Source organism: Crocodylus porosus, unplaced genomic scaffold (assembly GCF_001723895.1).
Source record: "Crocodylus porosus isolate Cpor-Errol unplaced genomic scaffold, CroPor_comp1, whole genome shotgun sequence".
NCBI classification, from domain to species: domain Eukaryota; kingdom Metazoa; phylum Chordata; order Crocodylia; family Crocodylidae; genus Crocodylus; species Crocodylus porosus.
In genome coordinates, this window is record NW_017728917.1 from 25,346,987 (window position 1) to 25,365,553 (window position 18,567).

Consider the following 18,567-nt stretch of genomic DNA (forward strand, 5'->3'; position numbering starts at 1 on the left):
GTCATCTGACCCCGGTGCTCTTTCCTGCCAAGGCAGGGGGTCGGACTAGATGATCTACCTAGGTCCCTTCTGACTCTAGCTACTATGAAACTATGAAGCAGAACCAACTGAGAAAGAGAAGGGTGGGAAGTTCAGCAAATTACCCTAGTAGAATTAGTCTAAATCACTCCATGAGGTTGGAACTCAAAGTTTTCCTACTCCAAGGTGGATGGTGAGTTCTGCTTCCAGAAATGCTACTGGGACCCCAAGAACCTAGACTATCTAGGTAAAAGTCCTATCCTTCTATGCTGGCCTTGGGACACCTTGCCCTTCCACTGGCTTCTGGGTGGTTCACCTACCTTGGAGCCACTCTGCCAGCAGTGGATGCCCCTTGTTGATCTTTCACACATAAGGGGTCCCAGAACATGGAGAAGGGTTGTGGACAAGCAAACTTCAAGCCTGGGACTCCATTAACTTTTCTAAAGGGATGATATCTGTGATTGGGCTCTGAGTCCCCTGTGCCTGCCCACTCCTCTCCAGTCAGAGGTGAAACTGCCCTAGAACCCCATTCCCTTCTGATGCCAGTTGCATTACTGTGACCACTAAATTGTGCTTGGATGCAAGTTTAAATATTGTGACTGAAAAAACAGAGACAGTAGCCTGCAGTATGCCTACAAATTCCAGTGGCTTGTTGGGGGTACACCAACACCATTGGAAAAAAAACAGGGCTTCACAAGGACTAGTTTGTAGGAGGCACCCCCTTCCCCTCTCTTTTTAACATAACATGTTCCATGGCTACAGTGAATTCTATTGCACAAAAGCTCTCCAAAGCAATATCACATTAGGTTTCTGTCAATCCTGATTTCTTTATTTTATTTTACCTAAATGGTAGAAATATAAACACTCTGAGAAACCTTCTTTAAGGCACCAGATATCTTCAGTCTTGTTGCCTTTAAAAGGTAAACTACCTCCTGTTGAGCAAGATAGATGACTCATTGTTGCTTTGCTTCTCTTCTGAACATCTTGACTGCTTCTTTCATATTCCAGATGTGCCATATTGGAACACCAACAACCAATTTAAATTAGGTTGAATACAAAAGACTCCTGCAGAACTTCTTTAGTGCATTCCCCATTTGCCTCTTTTATTGTAATGAATTAGCCAAAAAGAAAAGAGCTCTTTTGGGGGAAATAGTCACTTTGCTATTAGCTCTTAACATGAAAAATGAATTCCATCTCTTGGTTTTCTGTAGCTTTTTATTACGGATTGATGCCAGACCGAGAGCATATTTGCCATTACATTAAAAAACCCATCCAGCACAAACTGCTGTAATATTTACATTTGACATTTAATAATATTGACAAAGTATAATGATTTGTTTTTTTCAGTTCCTATATTTAATTTTTAGTGGGTAAATGCTGGTCTTACTGCTTTTTTATAACATACTACTAAACGATATCGTATCTGCTTGGGTTTGGAATCGAAATTTACCCTCTAGTTCAAGATATGCCCTTGCTGAGATTGCCTCCGCTACCCTACTAGTGTGAAGTTTGATTCCTAGCATCTCTTGACAAGCTAGTATGGGCAAGCAAAGGACTTTTGCTCTATTTCCTTTTCCTCTTCAAGGAGATCCATAAGGTTTGTCATTTGAACATTTTTGCTGCATTAAATCATATGCCAAATGTTGAACGCAGAGGTTAAACCTGCTGCAGAAGTTTCCACACAGTATTGGTGTCAAAAGCAAGGAAACAGATAGGCTGCAGACTGGGTACACTTTCAACATCCACTTTTCTGACTTCAGGCTGCCTGGTTTTGTCTAAATGTTTGCGAAGTCAATTTTCCACTTGCACAGAGCACTTGAGTGTTCACATAATAGTGTGAAGCTGGATCATCTTGAAGGCTAAACATCCCACAACCAGTAAACACCCTCATTCCAAACTACATTTACACCCACTGATTTGTCTTTGTAATCCACTCAGATAATAAAATCCTTGTGAGGCAGCAGTAGGTGATACATAAACATGCATAAGTACAGACAACCTGATATACATGTTTGAGTTCTGGAGAATATTACTGCTCCCTTAACAACTAATTACAGACAATATAGGGCAGATAGAAGGAAGACCCCATTTATTATGACCAACTTTTCTTCAGGTGTGTGATTGTATTGTATTACCTATTGCAGCCAGCTGAGATACTTTCATTTCACAGGAACTCCAGCACTGGTTTGCTATATAACACAACTGTTCGAGTTGGGTAAACTAAAATAGCTGAAGTTTACCTGGAATAGGGATGAAAGATCTCTCTTTTAGATATTTCTTTTATCGGAAAGCAACAGAAAAGGAAATATTGAATATCAAAGGATAAATGAATAAAGATTTCTTTGATCACACTCACAACACCAATGCAACTGAACTCACCTATGGACTCTCTCATTTGGTTAAGTGTTCCTTTTCCTATTCAGTCAAAGGCATCTATTTTATTTGAAGGGCATGTTTTACTTCCAGTACTCTGCAGCCTTCTGGCACTTTTTTTGTTCGTTTGCCTCTTTCTAACTCTGAAATCTAATTTAAGACAATGAAGCACCATTAAACACCACTGAGCTTAACATTCTGATTCAATGCTATTGGATACGTAAGCAAAGATTTTATTTGGCTCTTTTTAGTTTGAATGGCAGAAGCATGTATTATATATTTCTGGCAACTTTTCAGATTATGCGTATACATTTTTAAATATTTTCAATGTATGTTCATTTAGATTTAATACTTGGTCTGTAATTTCAATTCACCCTGAGCTGAGATTTTTGTGGGGAGTATAGGCAGTAGCTCTTTCCACCTTTAGGCAATCTGGGCTGGAGCAACATGTGGTAACAATAAGTCGGACATACTTTGTTGAGTAGAGTATTACAGGGTCTTGTCCAGTAGGTACAATAAACACGTCCCCTCTTGTAAGTGGCTTGTTTAGCCTATAACACCTCTTTATTATTTATGCAACACACTCTTCACGACCATCTAGCATACTACAGCTTTGTCGTGGTGGATTGTTTAGTGCACAGCACTGATAACAAAGTGTATGTTATGTAACTGGGGGCAGCATTTGGCCCAACATAACATAATAGATAAAGCAAAAGAAAGTAAAAAGAAAATGTTAGGCTTTGGACTTCTAAAGCTTTGAGATCTTGATATCACAGTCCTGAACATCATGTCTCGGATATGACTTTCCATTGCTAGCTAATTGGGAGTCAAGTTTACCTGGGCAAAATCTATTATTTATAATCTCATCCAGTTAATTGCTTACTAGTTTGTTACCCTCTAGGTGCTAGGTTTTTATAGGTAAGCCTGCAAGTGATTTCAGAGAGTAAATACATGTGTGCACACAAATAATTTATCTGCAGGCCTGCATGGCCAGTTAAGCTGTTCCCATGTACTGTAGTTTATTAACATAATGGCTCAGGCTTTAAATCAAAGTACACTTGGTGTTTTAGGTGGAAGTCTGGCTACATTATAATCAATGGGAGTTTTGCCAGGATTTTACCTGGCAAAACTTAAACCTCTTTTTCAGTTTTGTCATTTCTCCATAGAAAGGAAATATAATGACTGTGGTACTTCAACTGTACATGTGCTGAAGTGAAAAGTTTATCATTTTGACTGGGTGTCCTGTAACATGTTCAAAACATAGTATATTTTCAGGATATTTTCACTTATCATTCAACTGTGAACCTACAATATCTAGAAGGATCTGACACAATTATTATGCTGCTCTTTCACTTAGTATTGGATAAAAATTCAAGCACAGCAAGCAACAAAAAGATGGTGTTTTCTAGTGCCTGCACAGCCTAATTAAAACCTGTAATATCACCTAGAAAAGCTACATTGGAATGTTTGCACCTTATTTTACACCAATTTGCCCATTTCAATCTGGTTTACATTGGAGACAATCATTTGCAATACAGCTCAAAAGTAATATGAGAAAGGGGTCTCTCAGTTTTCCTTTTTTCCCCTCATTTCAATAGCAAGTACTAGATCTGGTCATCTTACTAGTTATTAATAATAGCAGTTAAAATATGGTCTCTCAATTTATGCCCCTATCTGGAATTTTCTAATACTGTTTTCTGTCCTTGTGATATTCTTTGAATAGCTTGGGCAAATAATAGTTAACATACGTTTTAGGTAGTTGTTTCAATATTTGGCTATTTTCTGTTCATAATATGTAGTTGATCAGCCAAGTTACATAGTGTAGAAAGGTAGATTCTGCTCCCTGACTGGATGATGAAAGCATTTGAAGCAGGTGAGTAATAAACAATGTATGACATTTGAGGCAGGCTTTTGAATTAAAACGCTTTTATGCTACAATTTATGAAATCCTGGGATTCACAAAGACTTTTGTGATTCCCAATGGTTGTATGAATCCTTGTGAATAATGAATAGCATAATTCCATGATTCATAGAAACTGAACTGGATACTTGTATTCAGGGCAGTATGTACATGTATGTTTGTAATTTACTATTTAATCTCTTTTAGTTGGTATTGACTGATACTGTTGTGGAGTTCTTTGTTGCATGCTTTATAATTCTTTTCTTCTCCACTGGTCTTGTATCTTGTTTTCTTTCTCCTACTTTCCACTGACAATGCTATTTCATGACTACATTGGAGTCTTGACAGATACCCAGTCTGGTCCAAGGAGTTCCTTCTGGCTAGTGAATTAAAAACACAACCTTCTTGGATTCTGGAGAAGAAAAATCATCTGGTCTGCTGAAATCCTTTGTTTTTACTAATCTATGCTTTCATTATACCTGACTGTAAAATATTTTGTCCATCATCTGCAACCATCTGCAAAGGCTTCATAGGTCTATACAGCCTTTAATCTTTCACTCATGCTCTGACATCTTTTAAGTAGATACTGACACACAGGCCCCATCCTTGAACTGCTCTGGCTATACTATATACCCACTTCATTTCTTGGATACTTGGTATGGTTTAGTACAGGGGTCCACAACCTATGGCTCTCAAAGCCTTTTGATCTGGTTCACAAACATAGGGGTTTGGCAGTTATTGCTTTCCCTGGGCTGGCAGGTGTGCTCTTTTCTCCTGCTGAAGCAGGGAAAAGCAGCAGTGGTGGCTGGAATCCTAGCACCTTCCATCCCACCACCTGACCTGCCTCTGACCTGAACTGAGTTGATCCAGCCTATGGATGTAAAAGATTGCTGTCTACTGGCTTAGTGAATGTGACCCGATTGAAGGACTTCAGTGACCAGGCTCAAGTAGGCTTTTAGAGCTTCTAATGCAGGAATGAGCTGAGCTTTCCTCTGAATAACCCTGTCAGGGAGTCCGCAGATGCATCTCTGCTGTACAACTAAGCACGTAGTTCTCAAAGGCTCATGAAGGGGAAGAACCTGTTGGTCAGGACTTAGTTCTGTGTTAGGGGTTGCAGGTACTCACTGGGCATGGTCACTGCAGTGCCTAAAGCATCTCAGACAAAGCTCTATATTTCATGCTGAGACATGGGGCTACAGAATACTTAATGTGGATTCTGTGTCTGCTGCAGAAGGGTACCTGTTTTATTTATGCACATGAAATTGTACCTGTCTTATGATGTCTGTGTCTGCCTTGGAAGCTATTTATTTGAGAATAGAGCCCTGGGTGAGTTGTAGCCAAAGTACACAATTCTTCTGAATAAGCCAAAGAAAGCTATTATGATGAGTCAGCTTGTAGAATTAAATGCTGTTCATACACTGCACAGCTGGCAGACTTGTCCCAGGAAGATTGCTGTTCCTTTTGATTTTTATTAAAGAGACACAATATTTTGTGATTAAATCAAATGGATGTGAGACTCTGGCTTAACAGTCCTTTTAAATATGATTTAATACACTAGTAATTCCAACAACAATGCACTCAAGTAATAGAGCAAGTTTTCTCTTCAAGCCAAATATTTAAGTCATAGTTTTTTCTAGTCACACTCTTATATACAGAAGGTTCTAACTAACGGTTATTACAGAAAACTGCCTGCATAAAACTGCCTGCATCAAGTGCAACTGTATTTTATACCAAGTAATAAACAGAGAGAAACTAGATCCAGTTGACTTATTCTAGCCACTAGCAAATGTATAGTCTGCACTTTCAGAAGTTGCTGATGTGTTTCTCTACAACTTGGGTCAGGAATATAATTCCTTCATTGCCTGCACTCATTAAGAAAAAGTTCCTGAGCTTTCACAGAATATCAGGGTGCATAAACTGAGCAGATACAAAACAAAAATTCAAAGGTGCTAATTATAGGAAGCAAAATCAGCAGGATTTGGCATATTGCCAAATCATACAGTATACATTGGCTAGCTCCAACTTTTGGGGGGGGGGGGTGTAAAATTAGCATAAATATCCCCAAAATCACTTTCTTTTTATCTGTTGAATTGAATTGACAAATCCTATGAGGAGGAAATGGCTTGTTCACAGAGTCTTTAGGAAGATGTGCTTGTTCTTGCTGATATAAACTTGAAATTTCAAGTGTATGCTCTTTTCTTTTTGCCCACTTTTCATTGCAAGCTGGGAAAAACCAGAAGAGGTAAATTCAGAAATATATTTTGTTGTCCTTTGTTAGAATCCATCTCTGTGAAAAACATTGAGTAGTTAAGATACTAAAAACCAAATTCAACTCTACTATCTGAAACCACAACTCCCTTTGCATTCATCAGCAATTACTCAAGGCAGATTTAGTCCATCCTGCAGAGCATTAAAAAATTTATCAGCAATTGCGGTTTACATTTATTTTTCCACATGCTTAAAATGACTTCACAAGTCTAAATAAGCTTTTTGTCTCTTCTCTATGATACAGGACTGAGAACCTCATGTGGACTGGTATATGTGTCCCATCATTTTTAGTCCACCTTGCATTTTCTAAAAATGCTCATAAAAAAGCTTGTGGGGACATAGCCCAAGCCCTTTAGCCCAAAAACTCTGACTCTGAAAGCTTCAAAGCACAGAAGCTCAGTTTGCTGCTGCCTATTGATAATGAAATGTGTCCCTGTTCAAGGTCACCCTGATTTCCTCTTTCTATTTTTTCTTACTGCCAGGCAGGTCATCCTCTGTAAGAAGCAAATCCTCTTGTCCTCTTACATAGTGCGAGCTGTTAACTTGTTGATTACACCATGATGCTGAGCACTTTGTGTTTCCCGTTGAAATTATCAGTGTTTAAAGGCAGCAAGATCTAGAGCAGATCTAGTTTCTAGGTGCCCTAGGCCTTAGATGTTATTGCTACCTGAGAGGACAATTCTTCCTCTCAGTCTTACACTTGTTTCCGCTACTTACCAAGCAACTGTCTCCTGTTTACGTCTTGACAAAATCATTCTAACCCAGTGCAATGGTCTTCTCCTCTGCAGCATCTATTCTGGGGAACAGGACTATGGTAGGCTTTTTTGGCCACATCTTATTTTAGATCATGGCTGAAAGCATTTCTTTTTCTCCTCCCTCCCCTCTCTGTTACTTACCTTTAGTCTCTCTGAATTCACCAAAGGGTCATGTTAAGGACATCTGGACTGCTCCTTGCAATTTCAAATCTAGCATAGATCCAAATTACATGAGATTAGAGGCAGTTTTCTGCTTCCAGATTGGGGGGGGAGGGGGGTGAAACCTGGTCCCACATTCTTGTTCCTTTCAGCTCTATCCATTGCTCCTACTTAGGCTTCAGCCTAAGAGACTTTCTATCTAATCTCCCTGACAGGTTCAATTATTTTTTTCAGTATCCCCCACTTAAGGATTCCTCCAGTTCAGCTACTGTTGCTAAGACCCCAACAGACATTTCCTACCTGTTCCAATTATCTTTTTCCCTTCCAAGTGAAACATCACTTGCTGTAACCCAGTTGTATGCATTTCTTCCCAAAACACCCATCATTGCTCCATCCTCCTATAAATTCTCTCCCACTAAAAAAAAACCCCTTGCTACTTCTTCCCTGCTCTGCTTACTCCTCTTCCTAACTCTTCTCCTGTACAAATCCCACGAGTCTCATTTAAACTCTAACTCCTAAAATCACCTCCCCCTTGCTACTCCCTCTGAAGAATTTCTTCCTTTCCTGAAAGAAGGTCAGTAAACCTGCAACTGCCTAGTCCAGGGATTTTCAACCTTTTTGTGTCAGTGTACCCCCAGAGGCTGGACACAGAGTGTGTGCGGGGGGGGCCATGCACAGCTGAATGCAGAGCGGCGGCAGCCGCCACGTGCAACCTTCCCCTGTGTTCGTTCAGCTAAGCAGGCAGTGCCCAACATGGCATACTGTGTGGCAGCACTCTGTATCCGCCTGCCTGTGCATACCCCCTAGGGCCTTCTCAAGCACCCCTGGGGATATGCATACCCCCAGTTGTCAACCGCAGCCTAGTCTATGGGCGACTGGGCCCTGTACTGATGCAGTGCTGATTTTTACTAGGGACCCACAGAAAGGTCTCATAAACATGACAGAGGAGTGGCTCTTATGTGACAAAGCTTCACCAAAGTCCACTGGGTAAGGATATAACCACCTTGGAGAGTGGTCAGTGATGTTTTTTAGCAGTGGGCTGGAATGACCCAGCTTGGGTCCAAGGAAGACTAATGCTAGGACCCAGGTGCTGCTGTCATTGTTTCTACTAACCAAAGAACAAGCAAATGTCTGCCCCACTGGAAGACAGTCAAAGTCCCCCAGTTCCACAGGCTGGATCTAAAGGCTCCATGGGCTGGATGTGGCCCATGGGCCGTAGATTGCTAATCCCTGACCTGGTATCCTCCCAGGCCTCTGAAGTGTCTGTTTGGGGTGGGGGGATGTAGCCTCCAGGATCCTCTCCTCAATTATTAGTTGGAGTAGGGGATTCAGGGTATCAAATAGGATGATGAGACTACACACTGGGTACAAGGGAAGACAGAGAGAGCAGAGAACCTACAAGAGAATGAAAGCAAACACCAAGGCTGGCTCACTGTCTGCATTGCAACAGAGAGGGAAGGTCATGGAACTGGGTGCTGAAAGAGGAGGAGAATGTGAACCTGGGAGGATGTTTTGCTGTTTACATGCTTCAGTCTAGGTAAAACTGAGGCTGGTTTGCAATATGTTCTTATGTTTATCCACAATGCTGCATAATATCATAATGCCACACTGCATGCACATTTGTAATGCTGGGATTTACATTTATTTTCTTTTCCTCTTTCCTAGAAGCAGTGCAAATACTATTTTAAGGGGGAAAGCAAATTAGCATGATTTGCTTATAATTATAATTTTCAGAAGTGAGCTGGGAAAGCTTAAAAAGTGTGACATAATCTAGGTTACTATAGGCATCAAATCCCAAACCAAACATGACTTTGAGGCTAGCTCTGCTCATCTGGAACTGTGCCATGTAACTCTCTACAACGCTTGCTGATACAGTTTGCATTGAATGACACTGTACAGACTCTTGTTCTGGAGAAAAAGGTAATTGTTTTCAAACTGTTTCATTTCTCATGTTGTAGGGAAAAATATTGGTAAATCCTGCCCTATCACATTCTGTTGTTCAGCCCTGTTACATCAGGAACAAATTTGGTTCTTCTTTAACTTAATGTTTTGAGACTCTGGTCTGATCTGAGTTTAACTGGTCACTTATTACTATACCTCTCGCATAAGTTATTTCACATGCATTTGATAGCAGCATTTGCAAGAAATCTACTGATTGAAGCTCTTGTATTATATCCAAACCCCTAATAACAACAGACTGTATCCTAGAAAGCAAGGTAAATAGGTTAGGAAAATCACATTTTTTGCTATAATAATGGGGTAGTGTTTCCCTTTTGTTACCACCTAGTCATTGAACTTGTGCATGTGCATGTGCATGCTACAGAATTCAAAGTTCTATTTTAATTCTAGCAGGGGTTGGGTAAGGAAGGAGCTATGAGAGGACTGAAAGTCAGGTGAAACCCCAGGAACAAAGATCCCTATGAAGCTGAAGTTGCCAGTCCTAGTATACATGTTCTTTTGCTCTAAAGGGCAGAGTGTAAAGGAGTTAGAACAGGGGTGGGAAAAATATGGCCTGTGGAGGGCTTTTTTCTGGCCTGCAGTGGGTTCCTTTGTCCCTCCTGGCCTAGGTGCCGTTGGACATGTGGTGTGTCCTGCTGTCCCCTGGCATGTCCTGCCATCCCCAGCAGGACTGGGGCAGCTGGGCAGCTGGACTGCCTTTCTAGGCAATCCAGGTGGTGGCTTCTTCCAGCTGCCACTGCCACTGGCGAGGACCTGCGCACAGCCCCAGCACCGGCCCACTCCACGTCCGCTCCAGTTTGCCCTGACAGAGCAGACTGTCGGGGAACAGGGCCCCAAGGTCACGGTGAGCCGGGGTGGCCATCGGGACGAACAGGTGGGATTTCTGGCGTGGAGTTTAGAGATGCAGACACGTAGTGGGTACAAACAAGGTGGGTTTATTTGACTTATGCTTTGATGCACAGATACGAGTTTCTTCAGTTACAGTGATGGAACACAATATGTAACGACGATGAACAACAGAAGGGGGTCTGTTGGCCCATGAGGTTCGCAACGAGCCCTTGCTTTCTACCACTGGAACTAGTCCAGTGATAGGTGTGGCTGCCCGTCGCTAGTCCCAGGGCTGGTCAACAGCTCATAAATGGGAAGACTAATGAACAAAAATAGCAGAACTGTAACACGGTGTGTTGACGCGTGACACCAGTTCAAAGTGAACAACGATGAATGGTCAAGATGATAAGCCGAGGTCAAGCCAGAGGACGGTGTAACGGGGATGCCAAGCCAAGCCGTAGTCGATCAGGAAACAGAGGTCAGTCTGGAATCAGGTGAGTATAAGCCGAGTTGTAGGGACGCAGTCAAAGATAAAACCGAAATAGTCCGTAACCAGGTTATCAGATATGAGTAATACGCAGGTAGGTCGCAATGTAAGGTTGACAGAGGAGCTGGGGAGTAGAATCCCAACCTCTCTCCTACTGGCAGTCCCTGCCTAAGCAGCCTCTGCGTTCGGATCAAGCAGCTTTCTCTATCTCCTAATACACCTACGACACACCAAAACCAACCACACGAACCACCAACCACAACCTAACGCCCACACCACTGGCAGGGGCCAGGACTCTTTTAAAGCAACTCCTCAGCCAATCAGGGTGCTTGACTGCTGGAATCTTCTGGTACCATTACCTCATGCTTCTTTAAACTGAGCACGTGTGATTCTGGTTTCTGTGTGGTGATTCCGCATGGGTGAGGCTGAAAAGTAGGTCGCCTGTGATTGACAGCTTTACAGGTCACCTAGGGGGCACATGCTGGGCACGCTGTGGAATTTTCCATAACTGTGAGCTGTCTGCGCATGTCTGGGGACTTAACTCCAGTGTTGCCAGCACTACTCAAGATTTTGCTCGGACACAGACCAGCTCCAAACCAGCCGGAACCCGTATGCAGCCCCAGCCTGACCTGCTCTGCACCTGCTCCAGACTTGCCCACCTGCACTGAGCAGCGGTGGCAGCAGCCAGGCAGAAGCTGCTGCTTACGTGGGGAAAAGTGGCCTCCCCTCCTCACTGCTGCTGGGCCCTTCTTGCTGTGGCTGCCTGGAGCCCATGCCCAGGCTCCCTGCCACTCCTCTATGCCACCATTGCTGCCACCTCCATGCTGTCCAGCAGGGTAGTGGTGGCAATGCAGAGGAGCAGCAGTGCATCCCAGGTCCAGGCCTGGGCAAGATGGGCCTGGCAGAAGCAATGTGGTGGTGAAGGGAGAGGGGGAGGCGATTTTCCCTTGCATAAGCAACAGCTTCTGCCTGGTTGCTGCTACTGCTCAGCATGGGTGGGAAAGTCCGGAGCAGGCAGAGGATGGTCTGGGCTGGGGCTGAATACAGGTTCCAGCTGGTCCAGAGCTGGTCCACTTGGCCAGGCCGAGCCCAGAGCAGGCACAAGGTGGACCAGAGTTGGGACTATGTGCACAGGTCCCCACCAGTGGCACCTGGAAGGAACCGCCACTGCTGCAGCCACTGCCACCTGGGCTGCATAGAAAGCAGGGTGCCCTGGGGACTGTGTGCTATTGGTGGTGGTGTGGGCTCCAGGCTGTTGCGGGGTTGGGGAGGGAGGTTGCTGACCGGCCTGTGGCAACTCCCCAGAACTACCTGTGTGACCCATGGGCAAAATTAATTGCCTGCCCCCAGGTTAGAATGTTAGAGTGGAATATGACTATATTAGAGAGATGGGAAGACATTTGAGGAGATGATTCTTCTCATGCTTATGGGGCTGAGTGCTCTCCCTTATCTCTCCCTTGTACATATTTACATATAAAAAGAGATATACATATAGATATATAGTTATGCACATTTTATACTTGCACATAATTTTTTTTTCTTTTAGGGCCCAATCCAAATCCCATTAAAGCTCACTCACTACACTGTACAGACAGATTGGACCTTTTGACTTTATGTCTGCTGTTGGCATGGACAGCCTGGTGACTATATGAGCAGAACGCTCCATAAAAAGGTTTGAGCTCCTCAGATTTCCTTGCTCTTTGCTTTTTGCCTTGTATTTATATTCAGCAAGTTTATGTATTGCTTCTCACAAGCCTCGGGCAGGATTAGACCCATTTATTTATGTAAGTACTGCAGTACAAAGTCATTGTGCTTTTTTCAGAAGAACAGCAGTTTACATTTTAACAATGTAAAATGTAAACTCACGTTTACAGAAGCTCACATTTTAACAATGTTCACATTTTAACAATGAAATATCTCAGTCTTTATAACCGATCTAGCACTTTCCAGAAATCTATTTGCTTCCTTTTCTATTTGGGTACGTAATTGCTGAGAGAGCTCTTTCAGAAAAGATGTGTATACAGTATATTCTGTTATTAAAACTGTGGCTTGTGGTTGATAGGAACTATGATTCTTTAAAAAAAATACAGTGAATAAGAAGCAAAAAAACAAAATGCTTAAAATAATTTAAACAAAATTTACTGAAAGGAAATGTTGTAAAATTTCTTAAGATAAACTGGGTTACCTAGGCCCTGAGACTATAAGGCTGTGCTTTAATGCAAGTTTCCACAGCTAGTAGATGCTAAATAAAAATCCCTGCACTGAGGGTCAATGGTTTCATCAAGTAGGTTTTGATAACTTCCAAAAATTATTATATACTTGTATTTCTATTTTACAGGCCTGGGGAGAGGTCTTGTTCCTGCCTGTTCCTGCTACCACTGAATTCAATGAGAATCATATCAGTGAATCCACAGAGAACATGTCTCAGTGTTTATGTATTTGCTTTTAAGGTAAAAGAGTCAATTCCTGCAGCAATTTTGGCCTGGAATGTGGCAGTCCTTATTTAAGCAAAGCTCCCTTTTGTTGCAGTGGGGTTTAAGTGAAGCTTGCCAAAACTGGGTCAATGGGGGAGCTTCTGCTTCCAGGGACCTCACTGGATCAAGCACTAAATCCTGAGCACCTTATATACACAAGTGGTAGCATTAAAGCCAGTGAGATTAGTTTTGGAGATTACGGCTCTGACTCTACAGCTGGTTTTACTGGTGTTATTCAAACATTAAACAAATAAACATGTTCCCAGAAACTGCCACCTGTTTAGAGTTTTGACAACTTTTTCACATTCAAGAAACAAAGCAGAATTTGCTCTGCAGCCAGAAAAGATCAGTGGTTTTAAAGTGTTGGCATATAACAGACAGGATTAGATTTCTGCTTCAGAACTGGCTATGTAAACCCACAGGATATGTCACTGAGATCAGACTGTGACACACGTGTCTTTAATTGTAGCCATCTAGTATATAAGGACCTACCTAACACCTGGATGAGAGAAAGAAATTTTCACAGCATGGTGGAGGCCTGAAAAGCAGAATTTGTGGTCATTTTGCAGTGACCCCACCCCTCAGCACTGACTGGTGGAGAGGGCCTGGGTCAGGAAGGACGAGGGGCAGCAACCATCTTGACTGCTGACTGCCCTTCGTGTTGCCCTGCCCCTTGGCACTGATGGATGGAAAGGCACAAGGGGGCAGCTGCTGTCTTAGCTGTTGCCCTTTGTGCCACCCTACCAGTTGGCACCTTCCCCTCTTGGATGGGCTGCAAGACTGTAGCAGCAACAAGGACGACTGGCTCCCACAGGGATTGTTTTTATTATCTTTTTTTGTTTGATTTCCTGGGAAATTGCAGCCTAGGCCATTTTGCACGATGATCTAATAATTTTTCATGGTTTCCATGAAAATTGTGAAATCACAATTTCAGTAGGTCCCTACTTATATACTCACCTACCTTCCATATCTCTGTGTAGTTTTACAGATATCTACCCATAGTTTAAGGGCCTTGATTTTTCAGAGGTACTGAATATCTATAGCTCTTGTTAACTTCAGCTGGAAGTACTCAGCACCACTGAAAATTAGAATGTGACTCTTTATTAATGAGAATGGACCGTAATGGGAGAAAAGGATATGTTAGAAAATTGTAATCTGGTATAAATGTGATAGAAACATTTAGGCCCTTCTCCTGACTTTATTGGGACCAGAATTTGGTTCATTAGACATTACAATCCTAAGAGCAATGATTATCCAAATCAGTGCAATATAGAAACATACTCTATAACACAGGTTAATTCCACATATATACATACATACACACATACATGCACATATGGCAATCTTCCAGAGTGTGTCTACCAACACACTTGCAGGTGATAAGATGGTCTTAATACTTACTCTGTTTAGCTAATTGAGTTTTTGTGAGACTTTTAATCAGCTAATGTCTGTGAAGCACTTTGACATCCTTAGATGGAATCTGCTGTAAAGTGATAATTATGTGAGTGGCAGAAGTCTATTCAGTGCAGTTTCTCCAAAGGCACTAACAGCTGTCTATAGCATAGAATCATAGAAAAGCTGGGTTTGGAAGGGACCTCTGGAGGTCATCTAGTCCAGTCTCCTGCCTGAGTTAGGATCGCCCCTATCCAAACCATCCCATACAAATCCTTGTCTGACCTATTAATGAAACTACATGGTCAACCCTATCACACAACTGCAAGGCATAGTGTCCTTACCCGCCACAGGTAAAGGAGGGGAACAACAATGGCAAATGTCTTGCTGCTGCAAAGGTGGTTAATATACACTCAGGAGATACCAGAAGGGAGGGCCATGCTCTCCACTACAGAGGAAGGCAAAACTCCCCACAATGGACATGTCTACATGAGATGCTTTAATGCACAGTGGACTATTCTACTGTGTACTAGTGAGTCATGGCCAAAACTGTGCTAATTCACAGTAGAATTAGTCTACTGTGCATTGTCACAAAAAAACCCAATCACCTTTGCTACTAAGCTTTATCACAGGCTAATGTGACTTTATGTAGTACCTCATGTTAGAAGTACTAAACTTAATGTGCAGTATCTAAGGCACATTCATGAGGCACCTGGTATGTACCAATATGACTGTGGGTGAAATTCCTTCTTTCTCTTAAATGTGGTAACCAGTCTGACCCTGAGCAGAAAGGCAAGAACCTCTAGCTAGGAACCTCTGGGTTTTAGTCCCAGCAGGAGCACTGACATGCTCCCGTCAAAATCCTCAGCTTTGGCTGCAGCCAACACCCAATGCTTGAGGAAGGCAAAAAAAAAAAAAAGCCCTGATACATGTAGCAATAGGAGAGGAAAGAAGTCCTTCCTGGTCCCATGCAGCAACTAGCAAAGCTGAAAAGCATTGGTAATATCCATAGGCATAGCTATTTCTAGATCATCCCTGACCAATGCTTATCCAACCTCTTCTTGAACACCACCAATGATGGAGATTACAGAATTTCCCAAGGCAGATATTTGAAGACTGCTATCCTGCCCCTTCTTAATGGTCTTTTCTGCAAGCTGAACATACCTGTTTCTTTCAACCTCATATGGCTTGCCTACCAAGCTCTTATAATTTTTGTTGTCTGCCTCTATACCCTCTATAACTTCTCCAGGAACTATAGCTCTCTTTGTGTTATACAGCCAGAGGAAATAAAGACCAGCTTCAGTGCAAAGCATCACAAGCTTTGGTACTTTGAAAAAGTCTAATTTTTCTCTAGCTCAGTTGAATCTTATTTTTTAAAATATATTTAATTGCAGATGTGGACATACCAGTCCTTTCTGTTTGTGCAGCTCTTTGTGCACTTGCTATTGGACTTGCAGTAAAGAATGCTTATTATCCTATTGCACGTCAAAGCTGTATTTTACTCCATTATATGCTGCCAAAACAACCTGGTCAGTGAAATTTGTTGTGCCATTTGTGGGTTTGATGTGTCATGTTATTTTGACTCTTCAATTCATTGCCATAGGCTATTGTTCTGGACAAAAATTGATCTCAAAGATAATGAGCAGATAAAATCACCAGAGTGAGTGTTAATGGCCATAGAGATTAGTGTGGGCCCCATTCCATATGCTCAGTAATATCAACCAAAGCTCTCTTACAGGAGCCTGCTGTTCATGCTACCACTTCTGCCTTGCCAGACAACACAGCCTGCTGAAGTGCAGTTTCCAAATCAGCTGCCAGTGCTAATGTCAGCAAATCAGTAAAATCATCAAATAACACTATGAGCCATCCTGATCCACTGACGGCAACTTTACTCTGTAAATAAACTACTAGTGGTAAAGGGAAATGTTAAGTCCTCTGCATAAAGGTAGTAGGTAAATGAATGTGTCTGTGCTCTACTAGATGGCATGTGCACTGTGACATATACCATTGGAGAAAGAAGTAGGAACAAGAGTGACTGCTGACTGTCTGCCCAGTTGGTTTAACTTAAAATTCTAGTAAAATAATAGAAGTTCCAAGACAGTATGTTTGTGCCAGTATGAGATTTGGATTTTGGACTGTACAGCTGAGTTTATAACAAAGGATACTTGCTAGAGAAATTAGACTGATCTGCACAACTTGGGGATCCTCTAATGCAATGGTCTCCAAACTTTTTTGATCGCGCACCCCTATCAGTAAAAAATTTTTGAGCACGCACCCCCAATATATGTATATTTATATAAATATAAATGTAAGTTCTAATATTTTCTTCCCGCACCTCAATGGATCGTCTTGCGCACCCCCTGGGGTGTGTGTACCCCACTTTGGAGACCACTGTTCTAATGGACTAATCTTCCAGCTGCTGGATCTGTGAAGTTTACAGCCATGTTGCGTTTGTACATTGAAACTAAGCATCCTTAGCAGGGCTGAGAATCTGAGCCAACGTGTCTGAGTGTATGTGTTACTTTGGACTAAGAATAACTTCTAGCACCTCACCCACCTCTTCCTTGAAAGATTCTGTAAGGAAGTTAATGAGCTTTGGGTCTTGCATTCAATCTGTACAATCCAGTGTTGTTCTCAGGCAAAGACTTCTGATTCTGCACTTGGTTTCAGAATAGCTTTACAAGTTAAGAGTCTGATACATCCTCAGTAGAAAAACATATCCAGTTGAAACCCATCCCACTGGCTAGGTAATGGCATTTCTCTAACAGCACTATATAAGGTTGTTGCAATTGTGTGGTGGAACAGATTGACAACTGTGGTTCCCTCTAAGATGTCTGGCAGTGGGAGCTGGGCTGCGTTGGGTATTTTCCAGAAAGACCTCCCCACATTGTAGTAACACTGTTGGAGCTGGCACTGATGTGATTCATTAGTGGTGAAGTTACACATTACACTTAGCCCATACTAAAAATCTCTGGATGGTGTCAAAGTTGGAAGGTGCTGGGAGCAGTTGCAGGTTAAGGATTAACAGTGTTTCTTGCCTGCCCCGCTCTGACCAGTGGCAATGCAGAGGTGCACCCCCTGGCAGGTGGGAGCACCAGTGCCCCCTCTCCCCCGCAAGCTCTGGCCAGGGATTGGGAGCGCTGAGACAACTTTGGGGAGTGCTGTGGCTGCTTCACAAATTGGCTGCAGGGGTACCCTCACCCCCCATCAGTGAGACTGGCTGCAGGGGCATGTGCCCCCTAACTAAGGTGGCACCAGTCACCCATGGTTCTGACTTGTCACTAGAGAGATGGTGAGCAGGGTGCTGTGGGTGGGAGGGGAGCTGGGAGTGGTGCATCCTGGGATGCTGGAAGACTACAAATTGCCCTTTTGATGTGTGTGGAGCAGACTGAAGTTACCTTAACCTGAGCTAGGTAGCACAGCCCAGAGTTAACCCTTGCATGGAGTGGTAGAATTTGAAATTCTCAGCGGGCACTTGGCATGGGTTAAGGAGCTTTAGCGCGTGGGCACTCACATTTTAAGTGCCCTTAAGATGGTCTACGCTGAGTGTGTCACTTCACCCTAGCGGAGAGGTGACCAGTTTGGTGACAGTCCCTTAGGGGCTCAGAGGTTTCCCGTTCCTGTCCCGGTCAGACCCTGACCACGTCCCTTCATCCTTCCAGCTGTGAAACCTTAACGGTGCGTCCCCTTTTGCTCTTCTCTAGGCCAGCTCAGGCAGCGGGCCGCAGGCGCCGCTCGAGCCGTGTCCGGCGCCCGGCCGGGGGACACGCACGTGCCTCCCGCCTGCGGCGCCATCCCCCTCCCTCAGGGCGGGAGCGGAATCCGCGTTTCCCTCCCGGCTGCCGGCGCGGGCGGCGGCCAGGTGGCCCGGTCTAGTCCCGGCCCGGCCGGATCCGCCGAGCACCGTGTCAGCCCGCCGGGGGCGGGGCCGGGCCGGGCCGGGGGCGGGCGCTG